Raw genomic sequence first — 27,500 nt, 5'->3', positions numbered from 1 at the left:
AAACCTCCGTCATGCGTCTCTGGAAAAATAAGTAAGCGGTGTAAGGAAAACAATGTGTTTTTCGGACAGAAACAACCCAGTCCGTTTCAGGAGAAAAATTCTCCGTATAAAATTTTGCAAGCAGGAATCAGAAGACGAACACGACGACGTAGACACAACATCTTGACTGAACTATTTCTAGTTCGTTTCCACCTTAAACAAGTGTGTATTCTTGTCCTACACAGACTGGTCGTATGACACTTAAGCACCAAACACTGACTTGTCAAGCTTACCCCCTTCGCTAAATTCCATCCCAATCCCAGCATACAACTCGAGTAGCGGCAAGTTGGAGGATCAAATTTCTTACACACAATTTGAAGACCTTTATATGCGTAACGAAAAGCAATACTCAGACAATAAATGCGACTTCTGGTAGATTGTCACCTATTCCTGTGAAATAGTTTTCTCTCAAGAATTTGCAAGCTTTAGACAAGTGACTTTCTTTGTGCTTAGCATAACGCAAATAGTTCCGACCAAATGTTGATTACATTTCACGTAACGTGGTAGCGTAACTTTAGGCGTCGGGTGTAAGCGGAGGTTTTCATTTTATGATTACCTGGTTCATTCAGGCGGGCCCGTTGACAAATGCTTTTTTTCGGAGCCTTTATGAAGAGGATCAAATTTCAGCAGATGCCTGCCACTATACGGTTTGGGTACCTCAATGTGTTTGTTGGCCACACGTCTATACAATCGTGGATGATGGATTGTGTGGACGTACCCATGCGCGCGAAAAGTAGCTCATAATTGCTACACTTGACAGCGTCCAGATTATCGTGTTGGTCCGACACAGTGGGGCTTATCTTTAGGGGCATATAATGAGATAAAGAAAGAAAGAGAGAGAGAGAGAGAGAGACAGAGAGAGAGAGAGAGAGAGAGAGAGAGAGAGAGAGATAATGAGACTGATAAAGAGAGAGAGAAAAAGAGAGAGAGATAGAGAGAGAGAGAGAGATAAAGAGACTGATAAAGAGAGAGAAAGAGAGACAGACAGACAGACAGACATACAGACATACAGACATACAGACAGACAGACAGACAGACAGACAGACAGACAGACAGACAGATCAAGAGAGAGAATTTGTGTGTACGCGCTAATTTCACTTCTTTGTAACAACTCGTAATTGCTTTGGTACCAATACAATATGCAAAACCCCACATATCCGGGGGCCGGTCGAATACACACACACTCATACACACACACGCGCGCGCATGCTCTCTCTCTCTCTCTCTCTCTCTCTCTCTCTCTCTCTCTCTCTCTCTCTCTCTCTCTTTCTCTCTCTCTCTCTCTCTCTTTCTCTCTCTCTCTCTCTCTCTCTCTCTTTCTCTAGCTCTCTAGCTCTCTCTCTCCCATCTCCCCCTCTCTCTCTCTCTCTTTCTCTCTCTCTCCCTCTCTGTCTCTCTCTCTCTCTAGCTCTCTCTCTCCCATCTCCCCTCTCTCTCTCTCTCTCTCTCTCTCTCTTTCTCTTTCTCCCCTACTCTCTCTCTCTCTTTCTGTCTCTTTCTCTCTCTCTCCCTCACTCTTTCTCCCCTACTCTCTCTCTCTCTCTCTCTCTCTCTCTCTCTCTCTCTCTCTCTCTCTCTCTCTCTCTCTCTCTCTCTCTCTCTCTCCTCCCCCTTTCTCTCTCTATCTCTTTCTCAGCGGGTACAATGATTTAACAAATCAGACAGGTACTGCTGTTACCCTGTAACGTTACCTCTAACGGAAGAGTTTCAAGAGAAGCGACTTTACTTTGAATGACTCATTCTTTAGTAGAGCGATATTAGCCAACACATTTGTGTTTGTGTTCAACACACCGGCTGTGCAGTATTGCGGGTTATCTGGCATTGAGCAATATTGATACAATATCGTACGAGACTGTGATTACGTTGCCCAAAACGAACTTCATCCTTCCATTCTGTTCATTAACAGCTACGGGAAAGGTCAACTTGAACATTTCAAAAGTAAGCATTGTGAAATGGAAGGAATTAGTTGTCATACATAGAACGTTTTCCGTAAACTCCTTTTTCGAAGTGGTAAATTCGGTCGCAGGTGTTGCAGCTATGAAACTGACACCATCGTGGATTAATTAAGCAATTAGTTTGCGAATGAAACTGAACGTGTGTACGAGTTGTGCAATTCGTGTTTATTATTTCGCCCTGCTTTAAAATAAATTGATGACTGTTTTGTTACTTTGTTGATGTGTGCAGGTTGGGTCTGATTTCAAATGGAACAAAACTGAGTGGACACCGGGTGTGATAGTGGAATAAAGGAGTGGACTCTTGGATACTATGCTCAAGGATAAGCTCATGCTGAATTACCACGCTGGGGCATTGTGAAATGGTGAGTTTTCGATTTTATTTTTAATACGGTGTGTGTGGGGAAGGGGGTGGGGTGGTTGTCTGTGTGTCCGTGTGATAAATGTACGTGTTTTACCAAAACTGACTTCGTTTTGGCGTCCTGTACCTGTATGTGTGTTTTTCTAGCAGCCTGTCTGCCTGTTTCTTTCTCTGTCTAAGTCTTGGTCCCTCTCCCTCCCCTCTATCTCCCTCTATCTCTTACCGAATGTGAAAATGTGCTTGTATGGCTGTCTGTCTTTCATCATGTCTATCTGTCTTACTGTCTTTTGGTCTGTCTGTCTGTCTCTATCTGTCTGTCTGTCTGTCTCTCTCTCGTTCTCTCCCCCCCCCCCCGCTAACTCCCCCCCCACCCACCCAACCCCCCACCCCACCCCGTCCAACCGTCCCACACACCCTACTTACACTTTTCCTTTAAAAAACGTAAGTTTTATCGTTTTAATTTTGTATCGTCCGTACCGTCAGTACAACCTCCTTCAATTATGTTCCACCCCACCCCCACCCTCACCCCCCTTGTGACAGGTATTTGGTGTACTTCTACCTTTTGTGGTGTTATTATCCTTGTGGCTTTGATGCTGATATCGACAAAGTCATATCTTATGATTTCAAACACACTTTCGAAAATAGCATTCTCGTACTTTAATTCATTATCAGTTTGCCAAACCACACACTCAGGACTGCTTCTTAGACTGGAATACCAGTTGTTTATAAAGAGTCGTAATACAATAAGTACTAAGGCAAACAAAAATAAATAGGTCTGTTTACGGTAACCCGACCGACCCTAGTTTTTAGGCCCGACCCTAATCTTTTTTTTTGGATCGTCTGAAAAAAAAAAACCGCATCCAAAATAGAGCTGTTTGCGCTCAAACAGCAGACGACAGAAGGGAGGTTAGCTCAAAGTACTGTTTATAGTTATGTTGGGCAAAAACAGGGATTGATGAGAAGAAATGAACTGTGAAACATCATAGAGAGGGGAGAAAAGAAAACAAAATGGAAAAAAAAAAAAAAAGCCGACCTACCGACCCTATTTTTTCACCCTATGTTACCGTAAACAGACCTTTTTTTTTTTTGGCCTAATACAAAAAAACAATCATGAATGTTCTTGTATGTGCTTTTTCAAGGCAGCTTGCTTCAGGTGCTGACAGCTGATACTTCTGGACTGCTGGTTTTGTATAAAGAGACACAGATTATTGATACGAATAGGAATCGGGAATTCTCTTCCATGAACTTGTTGATTAACGACATGCAGCTTGCTTCTAGTGCATAAAGGTAACATCATATGTTTGGTCAGAAAGACGTTCAGAGTGTATGCATCAAGCGTTAACATTATAATCAGTATCACATGTATCGAACAAAAAACACACCGTTTGACGAGTTTGAGTAAATTCTAGCAAGAAAACTCCCAATAACGGCCTAGCATACTAATCAGTCTTATTCGTGTGATTTACGCCGATGCTTAAAATGTTGCAGGTTTCAAGTGATAATTATCCACAAATTATTATGGTTCACACAACTTCTTCGCATTCGTTTAGCCGGCACGAGATAACCCATGTGTTGTATATCAACAAGTCATTGCAAGTCGGGTCATTCCATTAATTCTTGCTTGTAAAGTGGTGTCAGAGTATCTATGATATGTCATTAAACAAACAGTGTTATTCCCAGGTCATTCACACTTATTCTTCACAATCGTTCGGTTGATGAAAGATAAACCATGAGATCAAGTAAAAACACATACAATACAAATACATAATATTATATACACATAACAAGGCCAGTAATCATTTAACGCAAGCATAAGAAATGTTCTCTAATAATTGCATTTACGAATAAAAACGAAGTTTGACAACCAGCCTCAGGTGGAAGAAGGGGAAGGTGGAGGGTGGCAAAAAACTTTGCTGCTGCTGCGCCGGTGTACAAAAGCTGACTGACTACACTGAATACAAAAGCTAACAATCACATATCCAGGCGTAGGAATATTTTACTCAATAGGCCCTACACACACAACTGCCACACGATACAGGACCCCTCTCACGTGCAGCCCGACCCATCCGCCGAACACGCTACTCCAAGGTGTAACCCATCCCGCAGAAGGGACCGACTGCACGAGAGAGCGAGCTGAGCGCACTCACACAAATTTAAACTTTATTTATTCTAAATAACACTTAGAAAGCAGAGATTTTTTTTCTGGAAAACAATCCATTTCAAACAGTTAACGTAGTCGTCCGCATGACAGTCGTCTCAATTAAAACACAGACACACACACAGGCACACTCACACACACACACACACACACACACACACACACACACACACAGGCACACTGACACACACACACACACACACACACACACACACACACACACACACACACACACACACACACCCTCTCTTGCTCTCTCTCTCTCTCTCTCTCTCTCTCTCTCTCTCTCTCTCTCTTACAAAAACGAAATCAAACATAACCGACACATATCCACCGCAATCACAACCACCGCCCCCCCCCCCTCCAAACCCTCTCCCACTACCTCTCCCTAGCCCCATCCCACCCTCTGTCCCACCAAAGATCTTGTAGCCTACAAGATCTTTGCTCCCACTTCCCCACCAAGCAGCATATGTTGCTTCTACCAAGGTGTACCAACAACAAACAGGAGGATGCACAGCACCGTTTGCATGGTATGGTGCACGTGTTTCACATACACAGCAAATACCACCTCCAAGGGCGGAGCTGGCTGGTGAAACTTGTTGCATGTCCCACGGGAAGCAGAGAAAATGTAATCCTGATGAGATTTAGGCCAGAGGAGCCAAGATGTAACCATCTTATTATTTCCTGGAATGCTTTTGCAATGTCAACTGCACACATATTTTGCAGCTTGTGCAACAACAACAAAAAATCGCAAAAAAAATAATTATGTCAACTGTTTTACTCATATCATGAGATTTCAATTGATATTTTGGATTCTATTGATTATTTTAATCAGAGCAAAAGGAACAATTTGTTTGATGAAAACATGATGGAATTTACGTTAAAAATATCCAGATGTAAGCTAAGCTGTAGTCAAACCTATCCTAGACGGGTGCAGTGGCCTAGTGGATAAGATGGAAGGTCGTGGGTTCGAATCCCAGCCGCGTCTGGTTGGTTAAGGGTGTAAATTTGTCCGATCTCCCAGGTCAACTTATAATATGTGCAGACCTGCTAGTGCCTTATATCCCCCTTCTTTGTACACGCAAACAAAAAATCAAGTGCGCATGCAAAAGATCTTGTAATTTATGTCAGAGTTCTTTGGGTTATAGGAACATGAAAATACCAAGCATGCAATAAATCGAAAGCGGCGTATGGCTTCCCAGTTTGCGGGGTAAAAACGGTCATACACGTAACAAAACCGTGGGAGTTTCAGTCCATGAACGAAGAACAAGAATAAGAAACCTATGCTAAAAGCAAAGTGCTGTACTAATTTACGTGATGTAAACACTGTACAACCACCACGGGATAAGAGAAGATTTATAATTCCCCACCCTCGCACATCATTTCGGCGCCATGCCTATCATATCCGGGTGATTGAGGTTTACTCAGCCGCCACTGTAAATATTACGACTATCACCAACCTGGCTGTTTCTTCCCTCCTTTTCCTTGTAGATATTACGACTATCGTCAACTGGTGATATCGTAATTTTCCCACTCTAGGGTTTTCTTCTCCATTTAGTTACGTAACAAGGGCAGAACGACCAGAAAAGAGTTTCTCTCTCTCTCTCTCTCTCTCTCTCTCTCTCTCTCTCTCTCTCTCTCTCTCTCTCTCTCTCTTCTCCTATTAATCTCTCTTTCTCGCTCTGTGTCTCAGAAGGGGACCACTCGGAAGGAGAGAAAGAGAGTGAGAGAGAGACTGAGAGAGAGACTGAGAGAAAGAGAGAGAGAGACTGAAAGAGAGAGACTGAGAGAGAGAGAGAGAGACTGAGAGAGAGACTGAGAGAAAGAGAGAGAGACTGAGAGAGAGAGAGACTGAGAGAGAGAGACTGAGAGAGAGACTGAGAGAGAGAGACTGAGAGAGAGAGAGAGAGATATTGAGAGAGAGAGAGAGAGATATTGAGAGAGAGAGAGAGAGAGAGAGAGAGAGAGAGAGAGAGAGAGAGAGAGAGAGAGAGAGAGAGAGAGAGAGAGAGAGAGAGAGAGAGAGAGAGAGTTATGTGTGCACTGTTGTTCCCCAATAGATTACAAACTCGTCGTGTTGTGCCTAACTTATGTTCCATCGTTAACATTGCGACTATCACCGAACGTTCCGCTTCCGCTTTCTTTTCGTTGTAAATTGTGCAGCTTATCAACAAATCGTGCCGCTTTTTCTTGACCTTTGGGCTTACGCGTGCTTGTGTAATCTGCAGAACATTGTTAATTTGGTAAGGCATTTCCTACCATTAGCGTAAATTGATCTGAATTATAACGATTTGCTTATCTCTCAGCTACTGAAAGAATGTGAAGAATTTGTTGTGAACTTGATTTATTCGTTCAAGCTCACCAATAAAGAAAACATTACGACTAGTGTCAAAATCTTACTTAAACTAATTTTTGGATTGGACCTCGTCGGGTATCTTACATCGACTGAAAGAATGTAAAGAATTCTGTGTGAGTGACTAACCTAATTTTCTTTGTTACCTCAAAGACAATTGGTACCTCCTGAAAATGGTAATTTGAATGCCAACGTCAGATCATGCATGAATAACGTTGCTTTTTTGTTTGAAATTGTTTTATCTCTTGTTTTATCAAAGATATTTTGTAATTAAATTATAGCCTTTTATGGCTTTTTGAACGCCCAATTCGGTTTTATGGTCTTCCAGTGTGGTTGCATGTATGTGTCTTCTTGATAATCAGTGTTTGTGTGAGTAGTGTGTGTGTGAGTGGTGATAATCAGTGTGTGTGTGAGTGGGTGTGTGCTTGATGTGTGTGAGGATTCACTTGCAGCAGTACATTCATGAATATAAAAATTTAAACACCCTTTTATACAAACACAGTGTTGGTATTTTTATGCCACATGTGTACGCAATCCATAAGCGAAACATCAAAAAGAGATCAATTGATATGATCAACAAAATAGACTGCCAATGTTCCAAACTGAATTCAAAATAAAGAAACAAGAACGGTACGGTATGTTGTTGGAACGTTTAATCATTGACAAAACTAAACGTTACGTTCACAGATATTTCGACCCAGCGGCCTTTTAAGTGCACAGAAAAAAAACCTCTTATTATACAGAAAACTTATTTCACAAAATGTTCAGCTGCTTGCAAGGAAGACACAAGCGAGGCAATAATGGTAAATTGATAAAGCTAAGAAAATATCAGGTTGTTGTCCTTTTCCATAAGAAAAAAACGGGAAAATACCTCTGGCCTTGAAGCAAAGTGGTTATTGTGTGTCATCCAAACAATTCATACTCACGGGCAGTCATAACAACGCAGTTTCGTATTATCGGTGCGTTCTAAAGGTTAAGAAACCCAACTTTACTGGGTTTCCGAAAATGGTGTCTCAAAACCTTTACCTTCTGTGTGAAATTTAACCCTCGGCTTTTACAAGAAAGAGCAACAACAGAAAGGCATTAGAATTCCCCCGACACGTTTGTGTGTTTTTCGGTTAACGGCGCTCAGCTTTATAGTACAAGTTTGTGTACTTTCCGGTCAAAAGCCTGAACGTTTTACTGCAGTTTTCTCGGAACGCCTCGAGCAAGCAAACTGGGTTCGCCGTGAGGGCGTAAAACTCACGCAATCTGGACTACCTGAGACAACATTGTTCTCGAGATCGAGAAACATACAGTGCAGAAACAAGAAAACACAGGTACATAAGTGTCAGGCGAAAAGGTGGATGAGAGGCACAGGTAGGGTACAGGTGGTGAGAGAGCGAGAGAAGGTGCGAAAATGATACCGGAAGTTATTTTTCTTCCTGGATGGTGTGTGTTTGTTCCAGCGTCGCGGACGACGCTGGTATCTGCGGTCGGGAAAACTTTCCACGAATTTGCCACAGGGCGCCGCCATGTTTTCTGTGCTCGACTGCGAGCAGACCACAGGCACATTACACCCAAAATTCTTGTAGGCATACACAGACGCAACATAGCATATACAGACAATAACACCCACAACACTTCAACTGCATATGAAAGGAATAAAAATAAATCCGCAAATCAGTCGCGCACAATACACCAGTTAGAAAAACAAGGAGTACCAAAGCGGCGTGCAGAAACTAAACTGACTCGGAGACTGAGAAGAAACATTTATCACACGATGTGGATAGCAAACATTAAAATAAAACAGATAAGTCAAGCAAAAAATAAACACAAATATCGAAAACACAATAAACAAAGGTAAAGAAAACAAAAAGAGATGCTTGCCAACAGTCAGTGTGTGTGTGCGTGGTTTGCCGTGTGCGTCAGCGGGGTGTGTGTGTGTGTGTGTGTGTGTGTGTGCGTGCGCGTGCATGCGTGCGTAGGCTACGTTCTTGCGTGTGTGCGTTCGAATGAGAAAGAAGAGAGAGAGAGGATTGAACAATGAGGTCACGTTCTCTGTCACATGAATACATATACACACACTGAAGGCTACTTCGGACACGAACACTTGCCAACAACTGTGGTTGGACATGCTTTTGAAATGTAATATTTTTTCGACATGATTTCTGGACATACGAATCCCGCTGTGTTGCCTACTGATGTTGCGAATGATGAAGGTTTTGAGTTGACTGACCTTGAGGAGGGATTGCATCAGGCGTTTATCGTCTCAAATTATATCCTTGCTACTTTTCAGGAGTCAACTATTGCCATTCATGGTAACTTGGATAGTCAATGTTTTTACTATTTGTTTGATTCCCATCAAAGAAACAGAAATGGTAACCATTCTTCAAATGGCGCTGCAGTTTTGATGTCATCAAGTTAATTCCTTTGCAGAATTGATTGATTTTCTCAAAAGCCATTATCAATGTGTTTATCAATTAACACCTGTTCATTTCTGTCCAACTGCAATGCAAACTCAATGTGGAGGAAACAAGGATTCATTACAAACAAGTCATCCCTGTACATCAACAGATTTATGTACCTCAATCAATACTGCTAGTATGAGTGACAGGAATCTAAAAGAAAAAACAACCAAACGCAAATGTACTACTAATTGTACGACTCGTTTGAATGTAAAACAGAAATGTAACTCTATCTGTGACAATGACGGTTCTACGACTCGTTTGAAGGACAGTATAGATCGAACCTTAACCCACAACTACGACAATTTGTGTCAGACTTTTTTGAACAGGAAAATATGCCTCTGTTCAACAGTAACCAAAACATGGAAGATGTTTTTGAAACTTTACAGAAATGTAACACTAGCCTATCTGTGACAATGTTGCTTTTGAATTGAACCCACATTTGTTGAACAGGAGAGAATGTTCCTGTTCAACAGTGCCCAAAACACTGAATCTGACGTTTTTGAATCTTTTCTGTCATCTAACTGAATCTGACGTTTTTGAATCTTTTCTGTCATCTAACCCAATTGCTCATGACTTCATCGATCTTGAACATGCCTACTTTTCAAAGAAAGACAGACAAAAGCGAAATCTGCATGTTAGCCATCTGCCTGAAATGGTCAATGCACTTTTGTAAAATTGTCACAGCTGTTATGCACTTTTGTGAATGGTCAGTGCTGACTTATGCAAAACTTGGTGCTGTGCTGTTAACATTTGAACAAAATGCATTTTGTTCAAATGTTTAGTGCAACTTGCTACTATATAATCGCTGTATGCGCTTTGTGGTAATAATGCACTGTTGTGAAAAGTTTGCGCTAAATGTTGGCACTATGCATCATTGTTGGAGCACCCTCCTGTAGATGCACCATGCTGAAAAATGTACTTATGAATCAAGCATTGACTGAAATAAACAATTTATATATCCAGCACAACATGCAATTCATTAACTTTTGACCCTAACCTTTAACACTTCCCAAAATAAATCTTTGGTGGACATTGCATCGACGCTGTTCATTTTGAATGAACATTTTTCTTGTGGGAGTTCGTGGAGGGGTTGGGGGTGAGGATTGGGTGATGATCGGGGTAGGGAAGCCGGCGAACAGTGCCGTTTCTAAGGGATGGGGGAGACTTTCCTGCTTGATAATTCCAGGCAATATTTGGTAAAAAAAAAGCGGGTATGAGGTGAACAATACACCTTCCATGATGAAAACTCTCAGTAAACATTTACTGATTTTTACATTTGCAGCTTTTTGGGACTCTACATGATCAAATCTCTGAAGTAAAATAAAAAATCTGAAAATAATGAATGTTTTGTTTATCACACAAAAATTAAACTTAACCGGTTACTTTGCTTACGGTTGTGTACCCAGTTTCTTGTATATTGCATACTTTTTGAGCTGAGATCTTCAGGTAGGCGAGACCCTGAAAGTAAAAATAAAATAAAGAAAAATAGATCTTGTCTTTCTTTGGGGAATTTGATCAAAGGGCAGAGAGAGAGGCAAACGAGAGCGCTCCTACGATCAATTTTTAGGATTGAATTTTGTCGTTTTTGTGTGAATTCTGGCGACGATGTTAACGCAAGTATTTGAAGGGTAGAATGTCACCTCAACTTTATTTCTTCCACTGTCTTTCTCTGGAGGGCACGGGAGCAGACGATAGCTCTTCTACGATCAATGATAAGGGTACCATTATACCTCAGTTGAGGGCCATGTCCTTGGTTTGATGGTAACAGACGATGACACGTGAACAGATCGGTCCAGCATTTCGTCGAACATTCCGAAAATGCCCCCCAAGGTCGTTGTCACTCTCGTTAAGGTCTGGGGCCCGTCCTGAATCGGTCATGAAGAAAGACTTTAATGGGTATACCAGTCTGGTTCTTCTACCCCACTTGCGCTGTTTGTGGGGGGAAGTTATGTCTGTCTTTAATGGGAATACCAGTCTGGTTCCTCTTCCCCACTTGCGATGTTTGCGGGGTGTTAATGCGAGATGTTATGTCTTTCCTGGGTGTGTGTCTGCTTTCTGTCCGCTTTGGATGTCATCACGGTCAAAGTGTTGTGCTTTTAGGTGTGTGTGTTGGAGGAAAACATCGGGTTTGGTTTAACTTTCAGCCTCTTATGATAAAGCTTATATGAGTACCTCTGTTTGTGAATGTCTTTTTATCTGTACGATTTGTTGTGTGTTCTTTATTATGGTTGTTAATTGTGTTGTTGCTCTTGTTGTTGTTGTTGTTGTTGTTGTTGTTGTTGTTGTTGTTGTTGTTGTTGTTGTTGTAATCTGAATATCATAGCTTTTGGTATAAAATTTGTTAAGAGCAGGCTTTGTCGTAACGAGTGCTGGTAAATTTGATTAATGAAAATAAGTTTAAAATGACAGGAGAGCGCCCTCTTTTTGTGACAGTGTATCTAACCCGCTTGCACATTGTCCTCTGTTCTTAGTAGTGTTTGATCGGCTTCGTTTCCATTTGAGTTAAACTGACAGGATTATTTTCTCCGAAAGTAGGTCAACCTTTATAGTTACCGACGGTAGAACTAGTGTTTGTGTGGAGCTCTATATTACTCTCGTGTTTTACAAACATCTACAACTCTTTAACAAAACATTCTCTCTTTCTATTTTTTCTCCTTCGTTTTCTTCTTTTTTGTTGGCACCGTTACCGCAGCAAACAAGGGGAAATTCGAGGCACTAACTTTATTTCAGTGGCAGTGGCCTTCCCCGCTCTTGCAGGAGTCTCCCAGTGGTAGTAAAATCGTCTAGACCGGATCATGAAAGCAAATTCAGGCCACTTGTGTGACCGATAGGGATGTGATCTGGATCTCAATGGTTGGTTGGTTATTTTGTGACAGTGGTGCACGCACTCTTCGTGACGGTGGGGCGGAGGTTGGATCGAGAGAGAGAGGAGGGGGGAGTAAGGGAGAGGGGGAATTCAGGCCACTATATAGCGTAGCCGATCAATTTCGAGGTGGTCTGGATTTGAACAGTTGGTTTGTTACTTTGTGACCGTGTTCCATGAGTTTGTGAAGAACAACAGGGAGACGGGGAGGGGGGGGGAGGGGGAGGTTAAGACAGCGAGGGAGATCGAGCATATGACCACGTCATGTCCCAAATACTGACACTAGTTCTGGGGACAGAAAAATCAAGTTAGCATAGCATAGAGAGAAAGAGTTGGAGAGACACGGCGAAGACAAGAGCGAGGGGGGGGGGGGGGGGTAGAAAATTCTTCATCATGTTGTCTGCACCAGGAATTGTGCGGCGTTGCAGTGGTCAGTCTTGATGTAAGGTTATATGAAGGCAAGGTTAATGTGTGACCATTTAGGAGTGCGCTGTGTTTTCGGTATTCGAAGACAAAATGCGAATGTTTACTTGAACAGTGGATTAATTAAAATCAAAGGACCTGCGAGGGGGTTTTCGGCATTTCAATTCTTGTGTAAGGCTCCGAGGTTATTCATCTTTGTTTTCTGCGGGGTTGGTGATGGTGCGTTATTTAAAATGTCGCATTCCGTCTGAAAAAGAACTGAAAGAAGAAAGAGCGAGCAGACAAACCGGAAGAAATGAACAAAAGAATGGAAGAAGAAACAAAAACAACAGAGAACGAAAGACAGGGAAAATAAACAACTCAACAAATGAACATAACTTGACAAACAACCAAAATTACGAAGAACGAAGCGACAAAAAGAAGATCCTTCTTTGAAATAAAATCGAATCATCTACTCTAAAACACCGAACAAGCAAGCAAGCCGTACACGGAATGGACCCTCCTCAGCGCAAAGTTGGTCAGCCCGAGAGGGCAGCGGGATGCCTCACTAGTCACCCAGAATGAATGATGCATGCCCCTGTTATGAGCGACAGCTCTTGATTGGATTACCGCGAGTGGATAAGCTAATAAGGATGAGGAGGAGGAGGAGGAGGAGGAGGAGGAGGAGGAGGAGGACGACGAGGACGACGACGACGACGATGATGATTATGATTATGATGATTTTGATAAAACAAAGTCTTTATCGTTAATGTTGTAAGATTATTACCATAGATATATCGGCAGCCATTCACCCGACCAAATCTGTATACAAAGTACTCTTACGCAATTTATAACTCTAAAAGTAGTATCCTAAAACATCACAGATGCTTTTAATCTCAATTTTGCTTTGATCTGTCACAAAACATCACGTGAATCAAAGCTCTTGCATATCCCAAAATAACATACTCCTTACATCCACCCTAACTTGTTTTAACAGGTCAAAGGTGACGCGCAATTAGCCGTATGTTTGCTAATGAAGGCCACTGTAAACGAAACACGTGTGTGCACAAGGCTGACATCTGTCTTGTGGTCATTAAAGAACGCATGGTCTTAATGAACGGTCCAGCTTGACCTAGCTTCATTAGTCCTGAGCTATACTGACCAGCGAGGGACTACTATGTTGGTGCTTGTATCAGTTGTGTTGGGCTGATCTTAGCAGAAAGTAGTCGTCTTCGGTCAATGGCGGAACGGACCTGTGATTTTTATTAGAAGAAAGTTAATAGGACATCATTGCCGTAATAATTATGAGGTAGAATGTGCGTACATTTTGGTCGAAGGCAAACCGAACCTTGGAAAATTTTTGATAGAAAAAAATGGGATGGGACATCATCTCAGTTTTAATTGTGTCGGTGTGACCAAGCAGATTGTACGTAGTCCTTAGCCAAAGAGGGAAGATTATTGTTAGAAAAAAGTGGATAAAACTTCATTGCTGTATCAACATGTGTTGGTGTGATCTCAGCAGAGAGAGTAGTCTTTGATGGAAGGCAGAACAAGCAGGAGAACACTAAGGATCGCTGTTGGTACTTGTCAATAAGATCACTTGTAGAAGTTTCAACTTCTTGTGCTGCTTTGCTGTATAAATGATTCAGGACACATTAAATACAGATTGATCAATAAACCATTGTGTATACCAACGATGCTTTTATAAGGAACTAAGAGAAACGGCTTAAATTCGAGAGGCTTCTTTGGAGATTATGTGTTCATGTGGCTAAAGGAGGGAGGAGTGAAGAACTCTTGAAACGAATTGACCACATAATTATATACATCAAATGCTCTGGAAGTTTCTTAACGGATAGGGTGAGTCGTTTACGTAATCCTGTTTACATTTTAAAGTGTTAAGTTCAGATTTGTGTATTTTTTGGTTCGAAGGCGGAACGGACCATTGGGGGTTTCTAATCGAAGAAAGTAGACGAAAACATTGCTGCAGCAAGTGTGTTAGTATGTTCCAAGCAGAGAGTACTTCTTAGTAGTCTTTGGGTGAAGACGGAATAACCTGCAGGACATGAATAATATTTAGAGAACAAAAAAACGAGAGAGATTGCTGCACAGCGATGGCTCCTTTGGGGAATATGTGTACCTTAGGCAAAAAGATTCAAGAGTTAACATATCGTGAAATGGATTGCAAACGAAGATGGCTGGGTGAGTTATTTTGTTGTGATCACATGTCTGTATTTCTTAAATTAAGATTAATGTTCAACATATGTTCTCTTTCGTCTACTGGCGGTTTCAGCGCTAAACTTGAAAGAGGGTTGTGCACATTTCTGCGGGTTTTCCTGAAAGCTGTCACTGTTTCTTGGGTTGGTTTTTTTTTTAGTCATGTATGATATATTGTTGCTCTTTTTTGTCGTTTATGTGTCTTGTCTTTCTCTTTCTTCGGTTTGATTCCTTTTTCACTTGGATCTTTTTGTTCACCTCTTTCATCGTCTTCTCTTTCTCGTCGTCATCGTCATCATCATCATCATCGTCGTCGTCGCCATCATCATCATCATGATCACCATCATCATCATCATCATCATCATCATCATCATCATCATCATCATCATCATCATCAATTCGGGGGGGGGGGGGGGGATAGCTAGTTGCCTCACGATTTGTATCACGAAGAAATCCCAAAGAGGTCCGCGATGTGGAAGGATAAATAACAATGAAATGAACAGAAACAAACTTAGCACAGTGAAGCTTTTTTTTTATTATCTCAAGATGGGTCCCACTGACTGACCTGTCGGTTTACTATTAACATTTCTGTTGTATTATAGCTATGTATGAGTTATATTCTCAACGTTTCTTTTAAACGTTTCTGTTTGTACAAGGATTGAAACCCTGAAGGCTAGGTTTACGAAATTCTCTGACAAGTAATTAACCTTAAAAACAATAACTCAAAATCAGGTAGCTTTTGGTATCAAGAAGTTAACTACATACCGATCGAGGCATAAAGGTTAAAGTCAGAGTGCCTTTAAATATATCTTCAGCGCAGATTGTTAAGACAAGTCAGAATCTCAAGACACTGCATGTCCAATCGCACCAACGCTTAATTCGATTCGCGGCATCTGTTTAAAACACATTTGCTTGCATTTGTCGTATAATGTCAAACAGTCTAGACTCATTCATATTATTATCGTGGGAGTCACATAGACAGCCTTTCGTACCTTGTTGTGCTGATGAAGAATAATCGTTTCCATAACTTGGTTTCCATTTTTCACTGACAAATGCTGAATGAGTAAGTACGACGGTGCAGGCTACACTTTCTGGCTAACTCGTGATGGCAGACTAAGAGATGAGAAAAACATCTGCCATATAACAACATCGGAAAAGATCTTGAAAGAAGATGTGTGAGTGATCGCCCTTACTTCAAATGCACATGATATGATGTTATGATAATACATATGTTTTGAAGAAAGATAACTCTTTCTTGCAGTCGGAATATCGCGTATGTCATTAGTCTCATGTTATTACATTTAGTCAAGTTTTGACTAAATGTTTTAACGTAGAGGGGGGAATCGAGACGAGGGTCGTGGTGTATGTGTGTCTGTGTGTCTGTCTGTGTGTGTGTGTAGAGCGATTCAGACTAAACTACTGGACCGATCTTTATGAAATTTGACATGAGAGTTCCTGGGTATGATATCCTCAGATATTTTTTTCATTTTTTTGATAAATGTCTTTGATGACGTCATATCCGGCTTTTCGTGAAAGTTGAGGCGGCACTGTCACGCTCTCATTTTTCAACCAAATTGGTTGACATTTTGGTCAAGTAATCTTCGACGAAGCCCGGACTTTGGTATTGCATTTCAGCTTGGTGGCTTAAAAATTAATTAATGACTTTGGTCATTAAAAATCTGAAAATTGTAAAAAAAACAATTTTTTTATAAAACGATCCAAATTTACGTTCATCTTATTCTCCATCATTTGCTGATTCCAAAAACATATAAATATGTTATATTTGGATTAACAACAAGCTCTGGAAATTAAATATATAAAAATTATTATCAAAATTGTTTTTTCGAAATCAATTTAAAAACACTTTCATCTTATTCCTTGTCGGTTCCTGATTCCAAAAACATATAGATATGATATGTTTGGATTAAAAACACGCTCAGAAAGTTAAAACGAAGAGAGGTACAGAAAAGCGTGCTATCCTTCTCAGCGCAACGAATACCCCGCTCTTCTTGTCAATTCCACTGGCACTGCCTTTGCCACGGGCGGTGGAGTGACGATGCTACGAGTATACGGTCTTGCTGCGTTGCGTTGCGTTCAGTTTCATTCTGTGAGTTCGACAGCTACTTGACTAAATGTTGTATTTTCGCCTTACGCGACTTGTATGTAAGATTAGAAGCAACATTAACCGTGTAATAATATTTCTACGTCAGCGGATGCTTTTGAAGACGATGTGGTTGTTATTCTGAGTGATTTTTAATTTTAGGTGTTGAGGTATGAACTGTGATGTTCACATTTTGCATGAAACTTTTATTGCAGTTGTGAATATTCTTCTTCTTCTTCTTTAATTCGTTCAGTAGAAAACAAAAACAAAAAATCGTAAAGTGTTCCCAAAGTAAAGCACTTGGCTTTCTTCCTAGCTCGTGACAAGGAGTCATTGAAGTCGCTGCGGGAAATAATTGAAATCGGCTCCCTCGGGGACTCAGTGCAGTCTTACCTGACCCTTTTAATTAATCGAGACATTGACAAACCAGACAGGTTTGACAGGTCAGACAGGTAGCCAGACAGCCAGACAGGCACTAGCAAGACAGAAGCTTCGTTGTTCGGAATACGCAGAACATGTCTACGAACACAGACAACTAATGACCTGCTGCGATCAGGGATCGACTCGTGACGTCAACTGACGCATCGTCTGTGGGCCACCTGGGGTTAGTTCCCTTGACAGTCACGTGACAAAATGGACGCTCTGTCTCGGCGACGCATGTGTCTTGGTGAAAGCTGTCGGGTTTCCTGCGGCCCCCGCTCTCCCTTGAGAGTAAATGCGCGACAGTAGCAATTAATGCGCATTGAGATGTGCAATCAAGCAAGACATGTGAATGTAAGCGAGCACCGGTGTAACACGAAATTTTTACTCCACGAAAAATTTACTCCGGAGTAAATATTTCGTACGAAATTCTTACTCCGAGTACACTTTTCGTACGAGAAAAGAACTCCCCAAGGCACGAAAAAATTACTCCCTCCACGAAATTTTTACTCCCCATTTTTTTTTAACTTCCAGTAAAAATCTCGTACGCAAAAATGGGATGCGGGCGAAGGGATAATGCCAATAAGTGATCTCGCGCACACGAATGTCGCGCTACCCTCCTTCCACGCCTTCCACCACCAAGACTACCAGGGGACAAGGGAGTACAAATTTCGTACACCTGGCATGGGAAGTTAAATTGCTCGTGTTGGGGTGAAGTAATTTATTCGTTATTTATTCGTCAGGGGAGTAACATTTTTGTACGAAATGTTTACTCGGAACTCACCTGTCTTGGGGAGTAATTTTTTCGTGCAATGGGGGAGTGCTATTTTCGTAAAGGGAGTAAGTTTTTCGTACGAAATGTTTACTCCGGAGTAAAAATCTCGTGGGAGTAATTTTCTCGTGTTACACCGGCGGTTTGGTCGGTTGTGATTTGATTTTGTTATTAAACAATGACACTTAATGGGTTCCTTCTGTTCCACTTGGTTGTGTATTACATGTATGTTATGTTATATTGCTGTTTTTCCTGTACTTATGTATCTTGTATGTGTCAATAGGCTCTGTGCTTTAATGACAATAAATTCTGATTCTGATTCTGATTCTGATTCTGATTCTGATTCAAGGCGGGCAGTTGGAATTCAACTCTCACGGTCTCACAGAACTGTATGGCACATGCAGGAAGTTAGCTTTCTGTGCTAAATTAAACAATTTGCTACGATTTAGATTGTGCTTTGAGCAAAATATTTAGTGAGCCTGTGGACAAAATAACGTGTGCTGTTTTTTTCCTTTCATTTGGATTTTGTTTTGCTTTGCTTTGCTTGTTTTTGTTGTTTTGTTTTTGTTGTTTTGCTTTTGTTTGCTTGCCTTTTGCTTCGATTTGTTGGCGATGGAATATTTATGCGAGGATGCATTCACATCGCACAGCATAAAACTATCTTTATTATCGAGCTTACCGTTTGTGCTGACAAAGTTGATGATTTAATAGCGCAGATCTAACACCTTCACCAGTTTAATCAGACACAAAACCATTTAGCCTTATTTGGAGAAAGTAAAATATCTCTTTTTTCTGTTCTTTTTTTTTCTTTCTTTCTTTCTTTCGTTCTTTCTTTCTTTTCTTTCTTCCTTTTTTTCTTTCTTTCCTTCTTTCCTTCGTTCTTTCTTTCGCTCTTTCTCTCTTTCTTTCTTTCTTTCTTTCTTTCCGTCTTTCTTTCTTTCTTTCTTTACGTCTTTCTTTCTTTCCGTCTTTCTTTCTTTCATTCTTTCTTTCTTGACTTACACAAACTGAAAAATGGAAACAAAGACGGCCATACATCATAAGCACAGAACAAGTAATTCAGGTTGTGGATAGTTTAAGCGTGCGCTGGTGGTTGTTTAGTTGGCTCGTGCCGTGTTTTGACATTCGGCTGTCATCGGCATTTTTCGGTCTTCTTCGTGATACACAAATCTTCATCCCCCTAGGAGAGCCCAAGTTTAGCTTTATCGCTACATCCACGTCTACCCCCACACTCACACACACACACACACACACACACACACACGCACGCGCAAACACACACACACACACATACGCTCACACACACACACACACACACACACACACACACACACACACACACACACACACACACACACACACTATCTCTCTCCCTCTTTCTCTCTTCGAGTCTTTCTGCTCTCTCTCTCTCTCCGCTCTCTACCGGCACGGTTGGCCTAGTGGTAAGGAGAGAGCGGAGAGAGTATCCTTGGCACAAAAGGTCAAAAATCCCAAAAATAAGCCCCTAAAAAAATAAGGCCTTATTTTTGAAAATATGCCCATATTTTTGAAAATATGCCCATATTTTTGAAAATAAGCCCTTATTTCTACAGCCATAAGGAAATAAGGGCATAATGAAATAAGGCCTTATTTCTGTTAAGGCCTTACTGAAATAAGGCCTTATTTCTGTTATGACCTTAAAAAAATAAGGGCATAAAAAAATAAGGACATAAAAAAATAAGCCCTTAAAAAAAATAAGCCCTTATTTTTCTGCGCATCGCTACTGCGCATCCGGACATTCGAAAGCGATCAAGATGTTACACTGATATAAAGGAAACAGTCATTTCATGTAAACAATGCTTTCATCGGAAACCCCAATTCTCTCGCAATTTCCAAATTCAGCACAAATTCTTCTCAAAAGTTCATCACGATCACTGAACCCATTCGCCATGTATGTTATGAGATCTCTGCGCATGTGCGGCGCAGCCAATTTCTATTCAGCTTCATGATTGGTCAAAAAAATAAGGCCTTATTTTTTTAAGCCCTTATTTTTTTATGCCCTTATTTTTGTATGCCCTTATTTCTATTAAGGCCTTACAGAAATAAGGCCTTATTTCTCGTAAGGCCTTATTTTTAAAATAAGGGCTTATTTTGTTATGCCCATATTTTGTTAAGGGCTTAAAGATTTAAGGCCTTAATCATGGAAAATAAGGGCTTATTTTAGAAATAAGGGCTTATTTTCAAAAATATGGGCATATTTTCAAAAATATGGGCATATTTTCAAAAATAAGGCCTTATTTTTTTGAGGGCTTATTTTTTGGATTTTTGACCCTTTGTGCCAAGGATAGTAAGGCGTCCGCCCCGTGATCGGGAGGTCGTGGGTTCGAACCCTGGCCGGGTCATACCTAAGACTTTAAGATTGGCAAGCTAGTGGCTGCTCCGCCTGGCGTCTGGCATTATGGGGTTAGTGCTAGGACTGGTTGGTCCGGTGTCAGAATAATGGGACTGGGTGAGACATGAAGCCTGTGCTGCGATTTCTGTCTTGTGTGTGGCGCACGTTATATGTCAAAGCAGCACCGCCCTGATATGGCCCTTCGTGGTCGGCTGGGCGTTAAGCAAACAAACAAACAAACAAAATCTCCGCTCTCTCTCTCTCTCACTCTCTCTCTCTCTCTCTCTCTCTCTCTCTCTCTCTCTCTCTCTCTCTCTCTCTCTCTCTCTCTCTCTCTCTCGAAACCTGTATATATACAAATGCATCAACACTGCAGAGCCGCAGACTCCTCCTGTACTCAACCTCACGCCCACCCAAAACTGCAGAGAAAGGTGTTCTTATCTTATAAAAACTTGTTATTTAATAAAAAGAAGCCTGAAGAATTTGAAGATTTAAACACACATCATCTGGCACGTACCCTCCGTCTGGAATCATCTCCACTTTGAACGCTTGACGGCTTTCGATTTAAACCTCGAGCTCACTCACACCGGGAGCGAGGCTGTTGAAAATGGCCCCCCTCCTAATGACACTTAATGGGTTCCCCCCTGTGAGGACTTGATTAGAAGACAGCAACCGTGAGCAGACGGGCTGATGAATACCCAGAATGCTTTGCTACGCCTCCAAGTCCTCCCTCTTCACTGGAGAGTGTTTTCTAGTTCGTGTTTATTGGTCTGTTTAAAGATACTTTATTTCCGTGTGTGCGATCGTGAATATTGCAGATCCGGCCAGGCTTTAGCGTTGAATAAGAGCATTCTTCTTCTGTTGTGCTGGTGCACTCTTATTTAAGAAAAAAAAAATGTTGGTTTAGGGTAACCCGACCGACCCTATTTTTTCCCGCCGACTCTAAAACCTTTTTTTCATTTCTCCCCTTCATCTAGTTGCATTTTTTGTTCTTAAAAAGTGTCATCAGGAACAATACTGTTGAGGTAAAAAAAAAAATTAAAAAAGTCGCGTGACGCGATATAAAAACATTTAGTCAAGCTGTCGGCATTTAAAGTAACAGATAAACAGTCATCACCGAGACTATATTTAAGATAGTCTCGACTAACCACACCCCAAAATAGAGACGGGTCACGCTCGTCTCAGGGTAGCGTGGAAACGCAGTACTTACTTAACTTATTTTCTGTCATTCTGAGCACATGTTTAGAGTAAACATGATATATGTATATATTTTTGAATTCAGGAGAAATTGAGGAATACGATGCAATAATTTTTAAATCTGTTAGTGAAAATATGATTTTAATGACAACTTTAATTAGCAAACTAATTAACTAGTTTTTAAGCCTCCAAGCTGAAATGCAATACCATAGTCCGGGCTTCGTCGAAGATTGCTTCACCAAAATTTCAACCAATTTGGTTAAAAAATGAGGGCGTGACAGTGCTGCCTCAACTTTCACAAAAAGCCGGATATGACGTCATCAAGGACATTAATCGAAAAAATGAGAAAAAAACCGTCTGGGGATATTTTACCCACGAACTCTCATCTGAAATTTCATGAAGATTGATCCAATAGTGTTCTCTGAATCGCTCTAGACACACACACACACACACACACACACACACACACACACACACACACACACACACACACACACACACACACATGCATACATACATACACATACACCACCACCCTCGTCTCGATTCCCCCCGTCTATGTTAAAACATTTAGTCAAAACTTGACTTAATGTAAATAAGGAGCACATTAAGGCGGCACTCAAAATACCCGATCGGAAAATACAACTGCGCGTGCGGGCAGACATTTAGAACCGCAATTGTCTTTTAATGTTTCTCTTCTGTTTTTTTCCGATGTTTGGACTGTTTGCCGAGATGTTGGTTTTGTAGTGGTCGGCGACCTCAGGCTTTTTCGTGTTCAAACATAATTTGTCTATTGCGATGGTAGCCGACATTAATTGTCTGGCCATTTACTTTACTAACTGCGATTTTTCGTCTCGAAAATTGGATTTCTGTTCGTCATTTTATGTTTGTTTTATTACCCGTGTGTGTACTTAGCACGAAGACTGTTACCATTTTACGAGGCATTATCTCTTGTAGCCTTTATCACGAAAGACGTAAACACGTTAGCATAATTACTATTTAACGAAAATATAACGGCACAAGATTTAAAGCTCCTTAGCAGATAGACAAAAACTCATTTTGAAGCAAATAACACGTAAGAGGAGAAAACACATTAACCGGCCCTAGTGCACTGGGTCTGAAAGCTGTGTGCAGTTTTGAAGGTCTGAAACAATGAGGATATGAATGTTAATAAAACAAAACAAAATTACCTGTTGTTTCAGCCGGGTTGCATGACAGTGTCTGATTTGAAATGTGAGTGTTGGTGTTCTCACGAAATGAAAAGCTGGCTGGCGATTGTTTTTACGTTATTCACTCATTTCGGAAGGCAGATGGCGTAGGCTTGAAGAACATCTGGCTTGAATCATGCCTACTCGCACTGCAGTCCAGACTGACGATCTAACAGCGAACGACAAGAAGAAGAAGAATCATGCCTACAAATGTAGACACACAATTGTAGTGCCACAAACATTTCATTTCGTCCGGGCATTTCTCTGTTCGACGTCAGTATCTTTTGAGGAACAGGAACCTACTTGTGTCGCTCTCCTTGGTGCTGTGTTTGCTGCTTACAGCAATACCAATAACAACGACGGTATAGTCCATTGAAATGATTTATATTTAAACTTTAAAAAAATTAATACAGTCGAATATACTCGTACTTCGATCCCTGCCATCACCACCCTTACCCCCCCCCCCCCCCCTCCCCCGCCCCTCCTTACCACATGCAACCCCCCACCCTCCCTTTCCCCATCAAATGAACTAACAAGAAGCCTGTAAAATCACAAAAAGTCGGTCTGAGCTCGAGGGAGCAAGAAAGAATACACAGACTGCTCGATTAACAGGATGACAATATTCCCAAAAGGAATGCTTACATTTTCTTACTATTTGTAATGCTACATTTTAGAATATGAAGCATCATATGCACAATTCGCAACCTTCCCAGAGCATACATTTTTTTTATACAGCATAATTATGTCCTTAAAATGCACACTCCTGAAAAACTGTGCGATTCACTATATGACATCTGGCGAGGATTTTATGTAGAATAAGACCAACCCTCCATTCATATTTGTTGTGCTCTCTGTGCACTGTTGGAAGTTTCTGACGAATTTATTCCGAAAAAGACTGGGGGCTTTTAAAAAAGACGAATTCGTGAACAATTCACCACAGCAAGCAGTCAGGTTTTGATTTTTGGTATATGACCAAGTGGATAGTACCTGCTATTCAGACTTGGTCGTGTGACAGACGTTTTCTTCCACACGAGATTACGTTGATTGCCTAACGAAGCCGTGAGGCTGAGTTAGACATCAGCTAATCGAGTGTAGAAGAAAACTCTGTCACACGACCAAGTCGGAATAGCATTTATGTCTCACAGCTTCAACAGAGGAGAGAACAAACACGTTTTGCGTACTCAAGCTTGACAAACCTAAACACAGGAGCAGCCATTGTCGAGAGATCTACTTTTTGACAGAAATGACCGAACAACTATGAATGACGTCTCGGTATATGTGAATGACGTCACAGTCATCGTCACAGTCTGTATCTTTTGAAGCATCGCATTCTTCATGACGTCTTTCTGTGTCTGCATCCGCGAAATGTTTGTTCTTTCCGGGATCTTTGTCATCTATGTTCAGAACTCTGTCCTTCCAGTTTCAGACTAACAGGCCTCCTGAGCGAGCCACTTTCCAAGTGCAGCTAAATTCGCGTATGGAAACTGTACTGTCGTCTGGGATGCCGTTTTCAGTATTCTCAGCGTTGAAGAATTTATAAAGAGAAGAAACGATAACAGCAGGAGAAATAAAAGTCGTGTGTGCATTTTGGGGCTTTTGGAGGGACGATTTCGAGTTTGAATCCGTTCTTGCACATGCTCCAATGCGTGTAACATACAATCTTGCACACGTTTGCTTTAGTAGTGGCAAAGAAGGAAAGCGTGTGACATATGGTCTTATTCGATGTAACATCCTGGCCAGATCTAAGATGGTGAGCCGACCCGATTTTAACGGGAAGGAGCGTACCTTTAAGATATGAAGCATCATATACACAAGTTGCAACCTTTCTTCGTTTTTCTGCTCAGGCAGTCTTTGTTCAAGATGTGCAACTATCTGAAAGTGTTGATACTATCTCTCCTTGGAAGCTATGTCCGTTTAGAAGACAAATTATAAAATGTGTGTTCATCTGCATGATCATGCATCGGAAAGTAACCATTGATGAACAAGTTTTACGTCAGGAAATGTCTGTTCAGACAATGTACTGAGGGCAGTAGTTTCATTTTTGCAGATCATTTGCTGAATTTTGTTTGTTTGTTTGCTTGTTTAACGCCCAGCCGACCACAAAGGGCCATATCAGGGCGGTGCTGCTTTGACATATAACATGCGCCACTCACAAGACAGAAGTCGCAGCACAGGCTTCATGTCTCACCCTGTCACATTATTCTGACACCGGACCAACCAGTCCTAGCACTAACCCCATAATGCCAGACGCCAGGCGGAGCAGCCACTAGATTGCCAATTTTAAAGTCTTAGGTATGACCCGGCCGGGGTTCGAACCCACGACCTCCCGATCACGGGGCGGACGCCTTACCACTAGGCCACCGTGCCGGTAGCATTTGCTGAATGCAGCTTGCCTTCGAAATATATATTTTTGAAAATGCGACTCCCTCTTTTGCTGCTGAGAACTAGACTGCAGTTATTAGCTTGACAACACAACGCACATCTTGATTCAAATGCTTCATGTTTTCTCCATCATTTGTAGTTGTTGTTGTTGTTGTTGTTGTTGTTGTTGTTGTTGTTGTTGTTGTTGTTGTTGTTGTTGTTGTTGTTGTTGTTGTTGTTGTTGTTGTTGCTGCTGCTCCCGTCGCGATATAACCTTCGTGGTTGAAAACGACGTTAAACACCAAACACTTCTTCTTCTTCTTCTTCTTCTTCTTCTTCTTCTTCTTCTTCTTCTTCTTCTTCTTCTTCTTCTTCTTCTTCTTCTTCTTCTTCTTCTTTCTTCTTCTTCTTCTTCTTCTTCCTCTTCCTCTTCTTCCTCTTCTTCCTCTTCTTCTTCTTCTTCTTCTTCTTCTTCTTCCTCTTCTTCCTCTTCTTCTTCTTCTTCTTCTTCTTCTTCTTCTTCTTCTTCTTCCTCTTCTTCTTCCTCTTCTTCCTCTTCTTCCTCTTCTTCCTCTTCTTCCTCCTCCTCCTCCTCTTCCTCCTCCTCTTCCTCCTCCTCCTCTTCCTCCTCCTCTTCCTCCTCTTCCTCCTCCTCCTCCTCCTCCTCTGGCATATTCGTGTCTTGTTCAATTGTTTTTGCATCACTGTCAAGAGACCGTATTTCTTTCTTCCCATCCCGACCGGCATGCAAATCGTTTTCCAACCAAGCCTGCTTCGTGATCGTATGGAAAATAGCAGCCGCTGATTGCACAAGATAGTACCCCAGTACAAAAGATATTCACGTTTAACCTAGCATTAGAGTATTCTTGAGGATTCTTGATAGTACTCACGGGTCATAAAGGACACTCCAGTCTCTGATCACAGCCCCCGCCAATGAGACCGGTCATCGCATCCTTGGACCATTAGACAAATCCAGGGTTCGTACAGGTCATGGAAAACCTGGAAAGTCATGGAATTTGATTTTTAATTTTCCAGGCCTGGAAAGTCATGGAATTTCAATTCAAGTCATGGAAAGTCATGGAATTTAACAAAAATAAGAAGAAAAAAAAACTTTAGCACGCCAGCGGCGATTTTCGTTGCCCAGCCATTCCCGCCGTGCCAGCTACCGATAACACCGGTCGAGAAATCCCTAGCCGCTCATCCACCTCCAGCGTATTTTGCTTGATGTCTATTAAGTAGCTCATAAATTAACGTTGGTGTTTGTTTTGGTTGTTTAGTTTTATGTCTTGTGCTACTTAAAGTTCAGGGGAATTTTGTTCTGGAAGTTTTGCTAAAGGTCCTACGCTACCTAGATCTGTCTTTGCTGTAAGGCTACTGGTAAATCCAAAATACTTGCTGGCCTTCTGTTGTACTATCCCAAGGTTGCTCGGACCAAACAAGATGCAATCAATCACGACAAATTGTTGGCACTACCACCAACCCACACGGTGGCTCTGCCTCTCAACCTCGTCCAGCGGCCAATGGTCCAGTGTATCTGTCAATGACCAGGGAGAGATATACAGAGACTAACCACTGGTCAGAGGTCCCACGGGTGGTCAGGGGTGTTTGTCCAGTGTCAGAGATGGCGAGGATGCCTTGCAATGACGGAGAGGTGTTCGTTCCATTCCAAGAAATGATTGCCTATTTTCGTTATAGTGCCTCTTTGGTTTAAAGAGCCAAATCTTAGATCTTCATCCTTGTTCAATAAATTTAAGTTACGTTCTCTCTCTCTCTCTCTCTCTCTCTCTCTCTCTCTCTCTCTCTCTCTCTCTCTCTCTCTCTCTCTCTCTCTCTCTCTCTCTCTCTCTCTCTCTCTCTCTCTCTCTCTCTCTCTCTCTCTCTCTCTCTCTCTCTCTCTCTTTCTTTTTTCCCCTTTTTTGCTTGTGCACTTTCAATAATACCCATATTTTCTTGACCATCTCTTTGTGCGCACACACACTATGATCTCTCATCGCACGGTCTCTGGCAGAGCGGTTTCTAATCTGTTTATTCTTGATTTTACTCTGTCAATTCGTGTACCGGCTCCTTCGGTTGTATTACTTTGTATCAAACATTCCTCTCATCTTTTACTTTGACACAATCACCAGCATCATTGCCCCCAGTCGTGTTTTCAATGGTCCAGTTTATGTGGCAATGACCAGGGAGAGATAGAGAGATTGACCAAAGCGGTCAGAAGGTCCCAAGCGGGTGGTCAAGGCCGGTTAGTGTTCGGAGTCAGAGCAAAGAGTGTTACTCTTAC

General features: G+C 41.5%; 1 protein-coding gene across 1 annotated transcript in view; it reads left to right on the top strand.

Annotated features, from left to right (window-relative positions):
* Positions 1–27,500, top strand: part of LOC138976672 (zwei Ig domain protein zig-8-like) — a gene marked incomplete in the record, with an annotated part of 297,407 nt that overhangs the window by 212,290 nt on the left and 57,617 nt on the right. The window contains 1 exon segment of the mRNA XM_070349551.1: positions 2,224–2,356.

This window comes from Littorina saxatilis, linkage group LG1, assembly GCF_037325665.1.
Source record: "Littorina saxatilis isolate snail1 linkage group LG1, US_GU_Lsax_2.0, whole genome shotgun sequence".
Taxonomy (NCBI): Eukaryota; Metazoa; Mollusca; class Gastropoda; order Littorinimorpha; family Littorinidae; genus Littorina; species Littorina saxatilis.
This window is presented reverse-complemented; position numbering and strand designations above follow the sequence as displayed.